Below are 17,051 nucleotides of genomic sequence, written 5' to 3'. Positions count from 1 at the left end.
TATATATACAGCAATAGGTGAATAGGGTAGCATTGACTAGAATACAGTATATACAGATGAAATGAGTAAAACCATATGTAAACATTATTAAAGTGACCATTGTCCATTATTAAAAGTGACCAGTGATTCCATGACTATGTAAATAGAGCAGCAGCCTCTAAGGTAGCCGGCTAGTGACTAAGTTCAGGGCAGGGTACTGGGTGGAGGCCTGGTGACAGCTACTTAAAACTGATGGCTTTAAGATTGAAACAGCTTCTGTCTCTCGGCCCCAGCTTTGAAGCACCTGGATGATAGCGGGGTGAACAGCGTGGCTCGGGTCGGTCCCAGCTTTGAAGCACCTGGATGATAGCGGGGTGAACAGCGTGGCTCGGGTCGGTCCCAGCTTTGAAGCACCTGGATGATAGCGGGGTGAACAGCCGTGGCTCGGGTGGTTGATGTCCTTCATGATCTTTATGGCCTTCCTGTGACATCGGGTGCCTTAGGTGTCCTGGAGGGCAGGCAGTGTGCCCAAGGTGATGCGTTGGGCAGACCGCACCATTCTCTAGAGAGCCCTGCAGTTGCGACCGGTGCAGTTGCCGTACCAGGCGGTGATACAGCCCAACAGGATGCTCTCAATGGTGCATCTGTAAAAGTTTGTACGGGTTAGGGGCCAAGCCAAATTTCTTCAGCCTCCTGAGGTTGAAGAGGCAGTGGTTGTGCCTTCACCACACTGTCTGCATGGGTGGACCATTTCAAATAGTCAGTGATGTGTTCGGCCCCATCGATGTGGATGTGGTGGACGTGCTCCCTCTGCTGTGTCCTAAAGTCCACAATCAGCTCCTTTGTTTTGTTGTGGGAGAGGTCATTTTCCTGGCACCACTCCGCCATGGCCCTCACCTCCTCTCTACAGACGGTCTTGACATTGATGGTTATCAGGCGTACTACTGTTCTGTCGTCAGCAAACTTGATGATTGAGCTTAAACTTAATTTAGTTCAGTTACCTTTGCTTTCTTGGGTACAGGAACAAATGGTGGACATCTTGAAACAATAGGGAGAGATTGAATATGTCCGTAAACACTCCAGCCAGATGGTCTGCGCATGCTCTGAGGACGTGGCTAGGGATGCCGTTGTCGTATCTTTGGCTATGCCGGATTAAGTTATATGACATGCTATTCTATAAAATCATTTCTCTGTAATTCATATTACCTGATTAAGCTAGTCAGGTGAATGTAATTAACTAGAAAGCCAGGGCACCATGAAATACTGTTTATAGAGCTGTTATCTTCCGAATAAACTCTTAACGACTGTGTAATATTTTACATCAATAGTAGTCAATATTTAATCGTCACTTTATTCAGTCTCATCTGAAAGTTGTAAATTCTTGGTTATCTTCACGAACCCTGGCTAACAAGCTGAATCAGCAATACAAAATGTGGTTTATTTATTGATTATAATTTGGTTTATTTATTTACTAAATTATCACACAGAATTACATCATACATTAATTACAAATGATGTCATAAAGAAAACATCCCTGGTGGACGGAGCCGACATGACGGCTGATTACACAAAGGAAAGGGGTTGGGTTTGAATGAAAGAGCCGGAAGACTGAGGAAACTTTACAGTGTTTTCTATCCAAATATACCAGTTATATGCATATCATATCTTCTGGGCCCGAGTAGCAGGCCATTTAATTTGGGCATGCTTTTCATCCAAAATTCCGAATGCTGCCCCCTACCCTAGAGAAGTTAACGTAGGACCGTCGCCCTAACGTCCTCGGAACAGGAAGTTACATTTTCGGAATATAGTAGGGGAGAGAAGGGCGTGTTTCATAATTTATAACCAATGTCTGTTCACATGGGCAGGGCCACTGAGTTGAGCATAGTTCACTCATGAAAAAACAATTATTTCATTTGGAAGCTAAAATTACATTACATCTTTTCAAATAGTTTCGTATTTAAACATTTAAATTGCACAACAATTCCATGTGAATCTGATACCTAGAATGTGTAGACTTTCCAAGATACAGTTTATGTCGTCCTATCATCAGTAATAATGTCTCAGACGCCAACTGATTTGGCATCATATTCATTTAGTACCAACGCATATTATCAGCTGGTTGGATTACCGAAATATGGTTCCGTTCCCCCACCTTTTTGATGTTCCCAGACTCTCTCTCAATGTTAACAAAGGGATTTTCAATAGCCACCGGTAGAGTAGAGATAGGAAAAAGGGGAAAGGTATTTATGGGGGTCATAACCCGCCCCAGGCCAACGTCACGACACGTCATGGGCCGGCAGCCTTGTGAGGGTTAACACGCTTAAATGTCTTACGTACATCGGCCACTGAGAACGAGAGCCCACAGTCCTCAGGAGCAGCCCCAAATACTTATTTTCCACCATAATTTGCAAATAAATTAATTAAAAATCCTACAATGTGATTTTCTGGATTTTTTTCTCTCATTTTGTCTGTTATAGTTTAAGTGTACCTATGATGAAAATTACAGGCCTCTCATCTTTTTAAGTGGGAGAACTTGCACAATTGGTGGCTGACTAAATACTTTTTTGCCCCACTGTATATATTATAGTAGAATAATAGTGAAGACATGCAATTCTCATCATAAATGCAGTCTTTTTTTCAGAAAAAGCTTAAGAGATTAGAAAAGTACTATTCAGTGTTCCAGATATACACAAAGTGCTTTCAGAACGTTTCAGACCCCTCTACTTTTTCCACATTTTGTTTCATTACAGCCTTATTCTAAAATAGTTTAAACATTTTTTAAAATACTCTGCAATCTACACACGATACCCCATAATGACAAAGCGAAAACAGGTTTAATATTTTTTTTGCAAATATATATATATATATATATATATATATATACATACATAATGTTATAAAGCTATAAAAAAAGACTATAAAAAAACGGAGCTCAGGTGCTTGTTCAACCTTGAGATGTTTTTACGGAAATTTGGGCTGCTGCTGGTTAGAATGCCTGCACAGGGTGACAAGACCCAGCGGATAAAGCTATAAAAAAAACGGGCTTGTTCCAGTCGGAAAGGGCTGGGGCTGGATCCAGCGTGCCTGGGGCTGGATCCAGCGTGCCTGGGGCTGGATCCAGCGTGCCTGGGGCTGGATCCAGTCAGGCACCACAGAGCCATTCATATACAGGCATATATGTAAAGAGAGTGGAAAAAATTGCAGGGGTATGGGGATGAAAAAACAAAATGCATGAATACCAAAGGAAAGCAACAGCACCAAAGTACATTTATAAAAATGAAAACACAGGCAACGGAGGGGAGAACGGGGGGGGCCAGGGTAAAAGCGATTTTATCACTTCAAAAGGGTGTTGGGAACAGAGCGTGTGAAAGACGCCAGAGTCACCCTCCCTTTGGTGAGACACAGCTGTTCAGGTTCCGTGAAGGCTTTGCACAAATCGCAACGAATGGTGATCGAGCTTTCGTCTGACGATAGTTCAGTGTTTTAGGTACCACCAGCTGTAGACCTCTGGCTGCTGACGTTTGTCATGTGTTTCTACATGTAAAATCGGTGGGCACTTGGCTTTCAGAATTCATTGAGGTGCTAAGTATTCTTGGCCAGCAAACACGTGATCCAATTTCCCCCATCGGGAATTGTTGAGGCGGGCAGGGGGGGCTAGCTTTAGGAAGCAAGAAAGAAAAATTCCATTAGGGGTTGCAAGGATGACGTGCAGGCATTTAACCCCACTCCAGGCCCCCTCCCCAGTCCCCACACCCAGAGTCTGAGCTCCAACCACAATACCCTATCACTTGGCTCCCATTGTGGCAGTGAGAGGGAGGTGAAGACCTGTCACCACAGGGGCTCTGCTATTCATCAACAGGGTATTTAGCCCACCCTTTTAAATGTGTAAAGGATTATGCAAACCCAGTATAATTCAGATGGCAATGCATTTGTCAAGTGAAAGAGGGGAAACACATGAAGCTGCTGGGTCATAGACGGTATGCTTCTACTGTCTGTAGGACAGGGCTGGGCTACACAAGATTAGCTAGCTAAAACAGGAGTTATTAAATCCGTGTTGATGTTTTTGACGGTGGCCTGGTCTAATGTTGGCAACAAAAACAGGCAAGAGGAAGCAAGTGGTAGAGCTAACTGTGAAGGCACATAGTGTTACAAGACAACAGTGCCAAAGGATTTGAGGATAATTTTTTTTGTTCAATGTAGCAGACCAAAACAAAAGGAATGGAGGGAGGGAAAAAAAAGTTGTCTTCCTGGCTGGTATTTGATTCTGTTACAAGTGCCAAAGGATTTGAGGATTATTTTTTTTTTTGTTCAATGTAGCAGACCAAAACAAAAGGAATGGATATAAAAAAGTGTGGTGTGTGTGTATATGTGTGTGTGTGTGTGTGTGTGTGTGTGTGTGTGTGTGTGTGTGTGTGTGTGTGTGTGTATCTGAAGTGAAGAAAGTCAATCCCAACTTCGAGTAAAATGAAAGTTTTAGTAAAAACAGTCTGAGCAACATTAATGGGTTCGAGTAGAGACTGGCTGGCTGTCTGGGTCACCAACACACTGCTCACTTCACCACACTAACAAATTGCTTTTGTGTCACAGGTTTCAAAAGACTCTGCAATGACACACCAAACATGCAGAAGTGGTATAACATAAAAGTAAGAAGAAATACCAGTCCAGGACTGAAACAAAAGGGAAATTGAGGACCGTGACATTTAAGAATGTCAACAACTCCCATGCCAGACAGTCCCACTATTTTGTCGCAGTCAGGGGACTGACAGCGTGTGAAAAGGAGCTGTGGGCATCTGGGAACAAACACAAATGGCCATTTTTTTAGGATGAGCGTCATCACACGTCCTGCTCTCAGGGCATCACATCCAGTGGTTTCAGAAAGTATCGATGCCCCTTCACCATTTCCACATGTTGTTAAAGCCGGGAAATCAAAATTGATCAAACATATATATTTCTTTACTCATCTACACACAATACCCCATAATGACAAAGTGAAAACATGTTTTTAGAAATGTTAGAAAAAGTATTTTAAAAATCTCATTAAGTATTCACACACATTTGCTATAACACTCGAACTTGAGCTGTGCATACAACTTCCTTTGATCATCCTTGAGATTTCACAACAACTTGATTGGAGACCACCTGTGGCCAATTCAAGTGCTTGGATATGATTTAGAAATTAACTTCTCTAGGGTAGGGGGCAGCATTCAGAATTTTGGATGAAAAGCAATCCCAAATTAAACTGCCTGCTACTCGGGCCCAGGAGACCTAGTGAATGACCTGCAGAGAGCTGGGAGCAAAGTAACATATGTCTACCATCAGTAACACACTACGCCGCCAGGGACTCAAATCCTGCAGTGCCAGACGTGTCCCCCTGCTTAAGCCAGTACATGTCCAGGCCCGTCTGAAGTTTGCTAGAGAGCATTTGGATGATCCAGAAGAAGATTGGGAGAATGTCATATGGTCAGATTAAATCAAAATAGAACTTTTTGGTAAAAACTCAACTCGTCGTGTTTGGAGGACAAAGAATGCTGAGTTTCATCCAAAGAACACCATACCTACTGTGAAGCATGGGGGTGGAAACATCATGGTTTGGGGCTGTTTTTCTGCAAAGGGACCAGGATGACTGATCCGCGTAAAGGAAACAATGAATGGGGCCATGTATTGTGACATTTTTCCATCAGCAAGGGCATTGAAGATGAAACGTGGCTGGGTCTTTCAGCATGACAATGATCCCAAACACACCGCCCGGGCAACGAAGGAGAGGCTTCGTAAGAAGCATTTCAAGGTCCTGGAGTGGCCTAGCCAGTCTCCAGATCTCAACCCCATAGAAAATCTTTGGAGGGAGTTGAAAGTCTGTGTTTCCCAGCAACAGCCCCAAAACATCACTGCTCTAGAGGAGATCTGCATGGAGGAATGGGCCAAAATACCAGCAACAGTGTGTGAAAACCTTGTCAAATGTTTTCTGTAAGTCTTCACCTCTGTCATTGCCAACAAAGCGTATAAAACAAAGTATTGAGATAAACTTGTTATTGACCAAATACTTATTTTCCACCATAGTTTGCAAATAAATTCATTAAAAATCCTACAATGTGATTTTCTGGATTTTCTTCTCTCATTTTGTCTGTCATATTTGAAGTGTACCTATGATGAAAATTACAGGCCTCTCATCTTTTAAGTGGGAGAATTTGCACAAGAACGTTTTTGCCCCACTGTATCTGGGGAAGGGTATAAAACTGTTGAAATTCTCCAAGAGCACAGTAGTCTCCATCATTGGGAAATAAATCAAATAAAAAATAAAAATTAAACTAACCAGACTCTGCCTAGAACTGGCCGTCCGACCAAACGTGCAAGAAGGACCTCAGGGAGGTGACCAGGAGTGACCACATGACAGCACACCAGGAGTTAGTTGAAAGGCCACGTGACAGCACACCAGGAGTTAGTTGAAAGGCCACGTGACAGCACACCAGGAGTTAACTGAAAGGCACATGACAGCACACCAGACACAGCTCATCACCAGTCTAACGCCATCCCTACCGTGAAGCATGGTGATGGCAGCATCATGCTATGGGGATGCTTTTCAGCAGCAGGGACTGCTTACTGAGACTGGTAAGGAAAGAGGGAACAATGAATGGAATCAAATACAGGCAAATCCTTGAGAACCTGCTTCATAGTGCAAACGACCTTAGACTGGGGTGAAGACTTATGTTCCAACAGGACAATGACCCCAAACATAGTCAAAGCAATGCTGGTATGGCTTCAGAACAAGAATGTGAATGTCCTTGAGGGGCCCAGCCAAAGCCCAGAAAAACTTGAAGATTGCTGTTCACCGCCACTCTCCATCTAAGCGATTGAGAAAATCTACAAGGAAGAAAATCCCCAAATCCAGATGTGAAAAGCTGATCGACATACCCAAGATGACTCAAAGCTGTAATCACCGGCAAAATTCTAGAAAGAATTGACTCAGGGGTGTGAATAGTTAGCAAAAATGTATTTCATTTTTTATAAATTAGCAAACATTTCTAAAAACATCTCTTACTTTGTTTTTCCGCACTCTAACCCATGACAATCAATTTTGAATTCAGGCTATAACAACAAAATGTGGTATAAGTCAAGAGATATGAATACTTTCTGAAGGCACTGTACTTTATGCATCAAGTGTTCCTACCTCGAGAGACAGCAACATGCTCCTAGCCCACTGACCCAGCAACATACAGTACAGGGAAAAGTCCTTTAAAAAAAATGAGCTACAGGCTGAACCGTTAAGCATCACCTAGTCGATTCATGTTCAACAAACAAGGAATATAATCTTTAAAATGTGGCTATCAAAATGTGAACAAGAAATCATATTCTAATATAGCCCTATTTTAATGACATTATGTAATCGTAGCCTCAGGTATGCGAGGAAACCTAGTGACTACCCTTAATAAAGCAGTTAAAATTGTAACACCACTGCACCTAATCAAAAATGTTGTCAGACTAATACATGATGGACAAAGCTCTTAATGTGCTGGAATTACTGGTCATCAAATTCAACCAATCAGTGGGATTTTATTGGAGAATAGAGACAAGAAAAGAGTCTAGAATGTAAAGTAAGCTTCAAAGCTTCTCTAGTTCCTCTTCATCTGTCACTACTTCTTCAATATTTTTCTTTCTTTGCGTTTTCAAAGCACATTTGGACAGAGGAGAACAGCTACTGAAAAAAAAGGAGCGCCTCAACAACTGGGAATATTAGTGAGCCACTGATTGGAGCATAGGCCCATAAACACCAGAACCCTTCCTGTAATGAGCACCGTGGGTAACTACGCCAGGGGCTTGGGCTTACAAGACGATCCCTGGCTGCCGGCCCTGGGTGGCTAGCCTTGCAGGACTGCTTTCTCTCAGTCTCAGGCAGCCCCAACTTTAGATTCACCGAGTGTACCCAGGCCTAACCCCATGGGCTCGGTGCCATTTCACATTCACAATGACATACATTGTTTGGAGCAGATGATGACTGCCTGAGAATCCAGTCCTTGCTCAGGCATGAGGGGTTAGCAGACTGAGACTAATGCAGGTTTTCATGGCCTTCACTTCCCGCCTCCACTCTTCTCCACTGTACACCTAAAAAGAAGTCAGGGTGGAGCTAGTCAATTGAAACAGAGGACTGGGTTGGCTCATGGGGTTTGGTATGGAGGCAGAGGACTGGGTTGGCTCATGGGGTTTGGTATGGAGGCAGAGGACTGGGTTGGCTCATGGGGTTTGGTATGGAGGCAGAGGACTGGGTTGGCTCATGGGGTTTGGTATGGAGGCAGAGGACTGGGTTGGCTCATGGGGTTTGGTATGGAGGCAGAGGACTGGGTTGGCTCATGGGGTTTGGTATGGAGGCAGAGGACTGGGTTGGCTCATGGGGTTTGGTATGGAGGCAGAGGACTGGGTTGGCTCATGGGGTTTGGTATGGAGGCAGAGGACTGGGTTGGCTCATGGGGTTTGGTATGGAGGCAGAGGACTGGGTTGGCTCACAGGGTTTGGTGGAAGTAAGATGGAGGAGCAGCATTTTATGTTAAAGCTCAGAGGAATACAGACACAATATTAAATTCCTCTTCAAACACCAGATGTGGAGGACACGGATGTTTCCTGCTCCAGCTGTTCATGTGATGCCTTATTGCAGTAGGCCCTACATGCAATCAAGCTGTCTTTAAAGTGCCACGTTTCTTCAATACAATTTAGAGAAAGGAAAAAGTGAAAAGTTGGTATAGAGTGAGAAATATGCTCATTATGGCATGCTAGACACAGACTATGTTCAATTAGTCAGCCTCTGTATCGAAGGTACTGAGATAGTTAACCAACTGGTAGGAGTCAGACTAACTACTATCATCACTGAGGTTGGTCTCATTTCACTTCAAGTTGTAAATGTTCCTGAATCACCATAGTGTTTGACTGTCTGGGCTATGGGTTATAGACTATGGTTTAGGCTTACAGATTGACTTGTTTAATTAGCATTGGATAGGAACCACAAGGGTTGCTAAGGCCATCCAGGTGATAGCCATTACAGAGGGAACCATGCTTACTGGATAACATAGGCTAGATTATTTTATTTGTAATAAATTCGTAAACCTGTTTCTGCTTTGTCATTATGGTATAGTGCGTGTAGATCGATGGGGGAAAAAAACAATTGAATCCATTTTAGAATAAGGCTGTAAAGTAACAAAATGTGGAAAAAGTCAAGGGGTCTGAATACTTTCCCAAATGCCCTGTATCTATCACAGAGGGCGGGACAAGACTAAGAGAATCCCCCACATGGATGACCTAAATTGAGATACTCGGTATACCTATTAGTCTCACATGGGCGAGAAATCAGTTTCTGACAACACATACATGAAGAACATAAATATTGCTCTCGGTGGAACAGTATCAGTACTGCACATATGAAAGACAACACTAACCCAAAGGATGTAGCCTCTCTGTTATTAAGTAAATAAGGTAAGGACAAAAAACATTCATGGGGGGAAAAAATGGGTCTAACAACAAGGCTTGGTTGGTTCCACGGTCTCAGTCACCCTTTCCAAAGGAAAAGCATAACCACAACCTTCAGAAAGAAGACGTCAAACTGCGTCCAATCAGACACCAAAGTTCCCCTTCATCAGAATTTGAATTACTGCTGGAGCTGGAAACTGCCATCCGTGAAAACAGACACGACAAAACTTCCGACGGAGATGGTTCAAAGAAATGGAATCAGGAGCGGATGTAACATGAGAATGAGAAGTAAAAGAAAAAACGTTAAGTTTAAGAGTGCCACCGCTTTGTGACAGCTCTGAATCCGTTTGACTGAGGAGTTTGAGATCCTTAGTGCTGATGTTCTATCTATCACACAGGAGCATTTGTCTGTAAAATGTAATATGCCATGAATGTAGAGCCCCACAAACACTAAAGTGCGTCAACTTTACCATGGTAAGATTAAAATCCTTCTAACACCGTGGTCCTCTCTTCTCTCTTATTAGTAGGCAATAAAGGTCAGTCAGAACCTGCTGTTCAGTTCACTGCCTTCATTCAGTCAGTTTATTGCAGTCACAATTCTTGCTTGCGAAAACTAATATATTATTTTATACACAGATTAAGGCTGTACTAAGGGGTACCATGAAGTGGTACACGGAGAAGCAATTTTCAAAACCAACAAGCAAGACCACTGAAAATACAACCAATATTCATTCAAATGCTGTGAGAGAGAATCATAGAGGCATTCAGGCCATCCACAACATTTATTTATTTTTATTTAAATTTTTGTCATTTAGCAGACACCCTTATTCAGAGAATTCATTTTTCATAAATGTTTTCCCATACTAGTCCCGCAGGGGAATGAAACTCACAACCCTGGTGTTGTAAGCGTCATGCTCTACCAACTGAACCACACGGGATTAATTGCACAGCATACCAATGAATGGGGCACTGGGATGGTTCACCTCTGTCTCAGAGGCAGAGATAATACAAAACATTAGCAATCTGAAGGGCATAATCCAGCACAATCTGGGGAGGGTCAGGGAAGTGTAATCCTAAATCTCTAATCCTGTTTATCTAGACTGGACCAAATGCGCAAACAAGTGGCAGATGAATGTACAGACATACAGACCACAACTTAGTGTCCAACATGGACTACTGCATTGATGGATCCGGAACCCATTTTCAGTAAACCAAATTAAATCTGTCCAAGACATCAATGTGAACCAGTGAATAACAATTATGTCAATATAGCCTCAGCCTACAATGAGAACACAAGTGCCTATCCTATAAAACCACACAATCCCATTTCTTGTCGATGGAGCCACTTTGAAGGAAAGCGTCAGTCACAGTACCTTGTGAAGCGTGTCCATCCTGTGAAGAGAACTATCCTCCAGGGCCCTCTAGCACTCTGCTAGCTAGGGTTGTTCCTACCTCCACAGGCGCTCTGCTCTACTCTCAGAGCTTCAACTCCACTTCCCCACCATGCTCAGCTCCGTCTGAGCTCACACAAACAGCTTCTTACGTCTGGTGATGAATGCACAGTCCACCAGCCAGCCCTCTGCGCCAACCCAGCACAAACTGTACCACCACCATCACACCTGCTGTGTCGCTCCAATCCCTAGAGAGTACTTACTTGGCGAGAGCGGGTGTACCCCCCACCCACGTACTGCATGACCAGAGTTTGGGGTGAGCTGCGAGCCCACCACGGTGCTTATCTAATGTGCGTTTTTGTCCGCGTGCTAATCTCCTGTTTCACTGGGATGGCGCTAACCCCATGAGCTGTACCCCTGACATAATCCCCCCATGGACTGACTCCGGCATGAGGGTAAGGGGATTACTTCCCGTTTGGAGGTGTTTGTCTCCTGACATTAAAGGAAGGGAGGGCGGGGGACACGGGAAAAGTCTGTGTTTTCAGAGATAAAGACTGAGGGAAGCTGTGGGTCTAAATCCAATATGATACACCACTGCACGCTGCAATGTAGTTTACTTCCAAAGCTCTTCTGAAGCAACACAGATATGAAACATGAAAAGGCCAGTAAACTGAAACAGTCTCCAGAATTTCTGTTACGTCCAACAACCACTTAGCGGTCATAAAATGCATCATTTAATTGGGTTTCACTCAATCCATCTGTGATTACTGTACATTAAAATGTTGTGCCCACAGATGGCCTTAAAAAAGGCAGATAGGTAGAGAGACCGTAGGGCCGCCCGATACAGGCAAAACATTTCATTTCGATATACTGGTAACTGTCAAAATAATGGAAACACTTGAGTAAAATGAGCAATACAAAGTAGAGTAAAATGAGCAATACAAAGTACATTGAAAGCAGGTGCTTCCACACAGATATGGTTTCTGAGTTAAAAGGTTAAGCAATTAACATCCCATCGTGTATAAAATTCTTGGCAGGCCATTATTTTGGCAACAATGGTTATGCCCCCATAGAATGACAACGCCCCCATTCACAGGGCACGAGTGGTCACAATGGTTTGATGAGCATGAAAACGATGTAAACTATCTGCCATGGCCGTCTCAGTCACCAGATATCAACCTAATTGAACACTATGGGAGATTCTGGAGCGGCGCCTGAGGCAAAGTTTTCTACCACAAAAACAACAAAACACCAAATTATGAAATTTCTTGTGGAAGAATGGTGTCGCATCCCTCCAATAGAGTTACAGAAACTTGTAGAATCTATGCCAAGGCACATTGAAGTGGATCTAGTTCATGGTGGCCCAACGCCCTATTAAGGCACTTTGGGCGGCAGGTAGCCTCGTGGTTAGAGTGTTGGGCCAGTAACCGAAAGGTTGCTAGATCGAATCCCCGAGCTGACAAGGTAAAAATCTGTCAAAAGTTTTAGAACCGGTCAAACGTTTTAGAACACCTACTCATTCAAGGGTTTTTCTTTATTTTGACTATTTTCTACATTTTAGAATAGAAGTGAAGACATCAAATCTATGGAATAACACATATGGAAAAATGTAGTAACCAACAAAGTGTTAAATCAAAATCTATTTTAGATTTGAGATTCCTCAAATAGCCACCCTTTGACTTGAAGACAGCTTTGCACTCTTGGCATTCGCTCAATCAGGTTCACCTGGCATACTTTTCCAACAGTCTTGAAGGAGATCCCGCATATGCTGAGCACTTGTTGGCTGCTTTTCCTTCGCTCTGTGGTCCGACCCATCCCAAACCAACTCAATTTGGTTGAGGTTGGGTGATTGTGGAGGCCAGTTCATCTGATGCAGCACTCAATCACTCCCCTTCTTGGTCAAATAGCCCTTACACAGCCTGGAGGTGTGTTGGGTCATTGTCCTGTTGAAAAACAAATGATAGTCCCACTAAGCCCCAAACCAGATGAGATGGCGCATCGTTGCAAAATGCTGTAGTAGCCATGCTGGTTAAGTGTGCCTTGAGTTCTAAATAAAATCACTGACAGTGTCACCAGCAAAGCACCATTACACCATCACACCTCCTCCTCCTCCTTTACAGTGGGAAATACACATGCGGAGATCATACGTTCACCCACACCGCATCTCACAAAGACACGGCGGTTGGAACCAAAAATCTTAAATTTGGACTCCAGACCAAATATCCACTGGTCTAATGTCCTTTGCTCGTGTTCCTTAGCCCAAGAAAGTCTCTTCTTCTTATTGGTGTCCTTTAGTAGTGGCTTCTTTGCAGCAATTCAACCATGAAGGCCTGATTCACACAGTCTCCTCTGAACAGTTGATGTTGAGATTTCTCTGTTATTTGATCTCGATGAAGCGTTTATTTGGGCTGCAATTTGAGGCTGGTAACTAATGAACTTATCCTCATATTGACATTTTCCATATTGACTGACCTTCATGTCTTGAAGTAACGGACTGTCGTTTCTCTTTTCTTATTTGAGCTGTTCTTGCCATAATATGGACTTTGTCTCTTACCAAATAGGGCTATCTTCTGTATACCCCCCTACCTTGTGTTGTGACAACTGTTTGGCTCAAAAGCATTAAGGAAAGAAATTCCACAAATTAACTTAAGAAGGCACACCTGTTAATTGAAATGCATTCCAGGTGACTACCTCATGAAGCTGGTTGAGAGAATGCCAAGAGCGAAAAAAGCTGTCATCAAGGCAAAGGGTAGCTATTTGAAGAATCTCAAATATAAAACACTGTTGTTACTACATGATTCCATATGTGTTATTTCATAGTGTTGATGTCTTCACTATTATTCTACAATGTAGAAAATAGTCAAAATAAAGAAAAACCCTTGAATGGGTAGGTGTTCTAAAAAAAAAAATTATATATATATATCTCAATATTGCGATTTATGTGTCATGACTCCTGTGAGGATCCAAAAGATCAGGTTACAGTAGATCAGCTGTACAGAGCTCTCCCTCTCCCGCAGATGGATGGATGTGTGGGTTTTATGACACCTCACGTCAATCGTAAACCATAGACAGCAGACGATTCCTTTTGGGGCCTAGTTTGGATGATCGGAATGCCTTTGTGTCTTATGTAGAGTTTACTGCCCAAAACTACAACATCAAACCATGGACACGGAGACAATATGGTTCAACATCTGAATTATCGGGTCTGATGAGAGATGGAATATGGAAAATGGATGTCTGTTTTGTGATGTCATTAAAAGTTGCACGAAGACGTTATAACGAAAACATTGTAACTTGAAGACTTTTCATACTGTGTAAATCAAATTTACATACTGTACGTTAGAAAATATCCAGAATAAAGAATGTTTTTGTGACGGTAAGATTGTGATTTTAGTTCTCTAATGAGATCATAGTAAATTGTGATACCTTCCCCAGGGAATCCATAGAGCGTGTCAGCCTGAGGGTATCAAGCATTTGAGTTAAGAATTAACTTACATGGTTAACGTTTAGCTTGTTTTGCTGATTTAAAGTCACAGTGTTTCTCGTTCAGTGCGGGCAATCATTTTTGGCTCGAGGGCAACATTGGGATTTCTAAATTCAACAGGAGGGCCCTCGCTGTTTTTTGGGGGGGACAATTTGTTCTTCTAGCCTAAATCCCTTTGTGGGCCGTATTTTGCCCAGTTCTTTTCTAGCCAGACAATGCCACTTCCCTCATCCACAGATAAAACATGCTGACCCTCATCTCCATCCCCCTCACTCTCCGTCACACGGAGCAGAGACAGAGGAAATTACTTAGGGAACTGCAATTTTGCTATCCTGTGTCCACTTTAACTGGCTAAATTAATTCTGGGGAACACAACGCCAGAGCTATTACCATAAATCCAGGGGCGAGAGAAAAGGATTGGAACACAACTTGTTTATATGTCTCAGACAGAGAAACCAATCTACATTGCTCACTCTTGTATCCAAAAAGGCAGCATGTATATTTCACTAACCTTTGTCAGAATCTGGGGAGGCGATCTGTATTACACCGTTCTGTGATTCCTATGGAAGTACCCTTGGATGTCACATTACTGGGGATAATTGGAAGCGGTGTGTAATTACTAGTGAGCATGAACAGGGCAGCAATTCCGCCCCAAACCCAGATGCTTGGAGCAGCATCGTCCCTCTACTCTTAAAGGAAAAATCAACCCAAAACCACTAATTCCTACAATTGAGTGTTAAATGACACTAAAATGTGCTAATGTTTTTTCTAAAAAAAAAAAAAATGTTTTGTTGTATGGTAGTAGCAACATGTTAAAATCATTGTGGAAATCTGTTACAGCTCTAGCAGACTACAAAACCCACAATGCACTGCTCTCTATGGGCTGGCTAGCTGTCAAGCTAGCTAACATAGCTACACACAATAATACCAGTCAATATCAACATGTGAAGTAGCTAGTTTGCTATAAAATGGCCTAAACAAATTGCCCTGTCAATTTAGGAGTATAGAATCTCACCATGTTCAACCTGCAGATCGACGTGCCTCGCACAGTGGAGTCTGACAATCACAACGGCAGTGCAATGTCACCTTGCCATGCAACTGGACTGACAAAGCAGACAAATAGGAGAAATGTGATGGACCCTCTGCTAAATTTGAAAATATCTTGGTAGGAATATCGCAAAAAATTGGAGTAATGGCTCGCGAGGCGAGTCATGACATCGGCCAGTATTGAAATCTGACATGAATGATAGACGTTGTTGTGATCTAAAAGTCATATTCCTATTAACTTCTAGTGTAGCGAGGGCAGATTTATCGCTTTGTCATACTGGACGAATTTCTGCCTGCTTGAAAGGCAATAGCTCAGATACACATTAAATGACCCCAGGAAAAATCGATAGAACGGCGCCAATACAGTGCATTTGGAAAATATTCAGACCCCTTCAATTTTTCCACATTGTTAGAATACGGCGTTATTCTAAAATTGATCATTAAAAATATATATGGTTTTTCACAACTAATACCAGGTCACTCCAGAGATGTTTTGATGGGGTTCAAGTCCGGCCACTGGCTGGGCCCCTCAAGGTCATTCAGAGACTTGTCCCGAGGAGACTCCTGCATTGTCTTGGCTGTGTGCTTAGGGTCGTTGTCCTGTTGGAAGGTGGACCTTCGCCCCAGTCTGAGGTCCTGAGCGCTCTGGAGAAGGCTTTGATCAAGGATCTCTCTGTTCTTTGCTCAGTTCATCTTTCCCTTGATCCTGACTAGTCTCCCAGTCTCTGCCACTGAAAAAACATCCCACAGCATGATGCTGCCACCACGCTTCACCGTAGGGATGGTGCTATGTTTCCTACAGAAGTGATGCTTGGCATTCAGGCCAAAGAGTTCAATCTTGGTTTCATCAGACCACTGACTCTTAATATAATAATAATAATAATATATGCCATTTAGCAGACGCTTTTATCCAAAGCGACTTACAGTCATGTGTGCATACATTCTACGTATGGGTGGTCCCGGGGATCGAACCCACTACCCTGGCGTTACAAGCGCCATGCTCTACCAACTGAGCTACAGAAGGACTCTTGTTTCTCATGGTCTGAGAGTCCTTTATGTGCTTCTAAGCAAACTCCAAGCAGGCTGTCATGTGCTTTTTACCAAGGGGTGGCTTCAGTCTGGCCACTATCATTAAGGCCTGATTGGTGGAATGCTGCAGAGATGGTTGTCCTTCTGCAAGGTTCTCCCATCTCCACAAAGGAACTCTGGAGCTCTGTCAGAGTGACCATCGGGTTCTTGGTCACCTCCCTGACCAAGGCCCTTCTCCCCCGATTGCTCAGTTTGGCCGGGTGGCCAGCACTAGGAAGTCTTGGTGGTTACAAACTTCTTCCATTTAAGAATGATTGTGGCCACTGTGCCCTTGGGGACCTTCAATGCTGCAGAAATGTTTTGGTATCCTTCCCCAGATCTGTGCCTCACCACAATCCTGTCTCAGATGTCTATGGACAATCTCTTCGACCTCATGGCCTGGTTTTTGCTCTGACATGCACTGTCAACTGTAGGACCTTATATAGACAGGTGTGTGCCTTTACAAAATCAGTTCCAATCAATTTAATTTACCACAAGGGGACTCCAATCAACTTGTAGAAACATCACAAGGATGATCAATGGAAACAGGATGCACCTGAGCTCAATTTCGAGTCTCATAGCAAAGGGTCTGAATACTTCTGTAAATACGTTTTTATTTTTAATACATTTGC

At 43.1% G+C, this 17,051-nt stretch overlaps 1 protein-coding gene across 4 annotated transcripts in view; it reads right to left on the bottom strand.

Annotated features, from left to right (window-relative positions):
- Window positions 1-17,051, bottom strand: part of LOC118384936 (bifunctional heparan sulfate N-deacetylase/N-sulfotransferase 1-like) — a 144,029-nt gene that overhangs the window by 65,321 nt on the left and 61,657 nt on the right. Inside the window, exon 1 of one of the 4 annotated variants that reach the window (XM_035771652.2) lies at window positions 10,803-10,950. The exons of the other annotated variants lie outside the window; for them this stretch is intronic. The gene's annotated coding sequence lies outside the window, so the exon portion shown is untranslated. Of the gene's footprint in view, window positions 1-10,802; window positions 10,951-17,051 lie in introns of those variants that run through there. 4 annotated transcript variants of the gene reach the window in all.

Source organism: Oncorhynchus keta, chromosome 6 (assembly GCF_023373465.1).
Source record: "Oncorhynchus keta strain PuntledgeMale-10-30-2019 chromosome 6, Oket_V2, whole genome shotgun sequence".
In the NCBI taxonomy this organism is placed as follows: Eukaryota; Metazoa; Chordata; class Actinopteri; order Salmoniformes; family Salmonidae; genus Oncorhynchus; species Oncorhynchus keta.
Note: the sequence above shows the minus strand (reverse complement) of the source record. Positions and strands in the feature narration are given on the sequence as shown.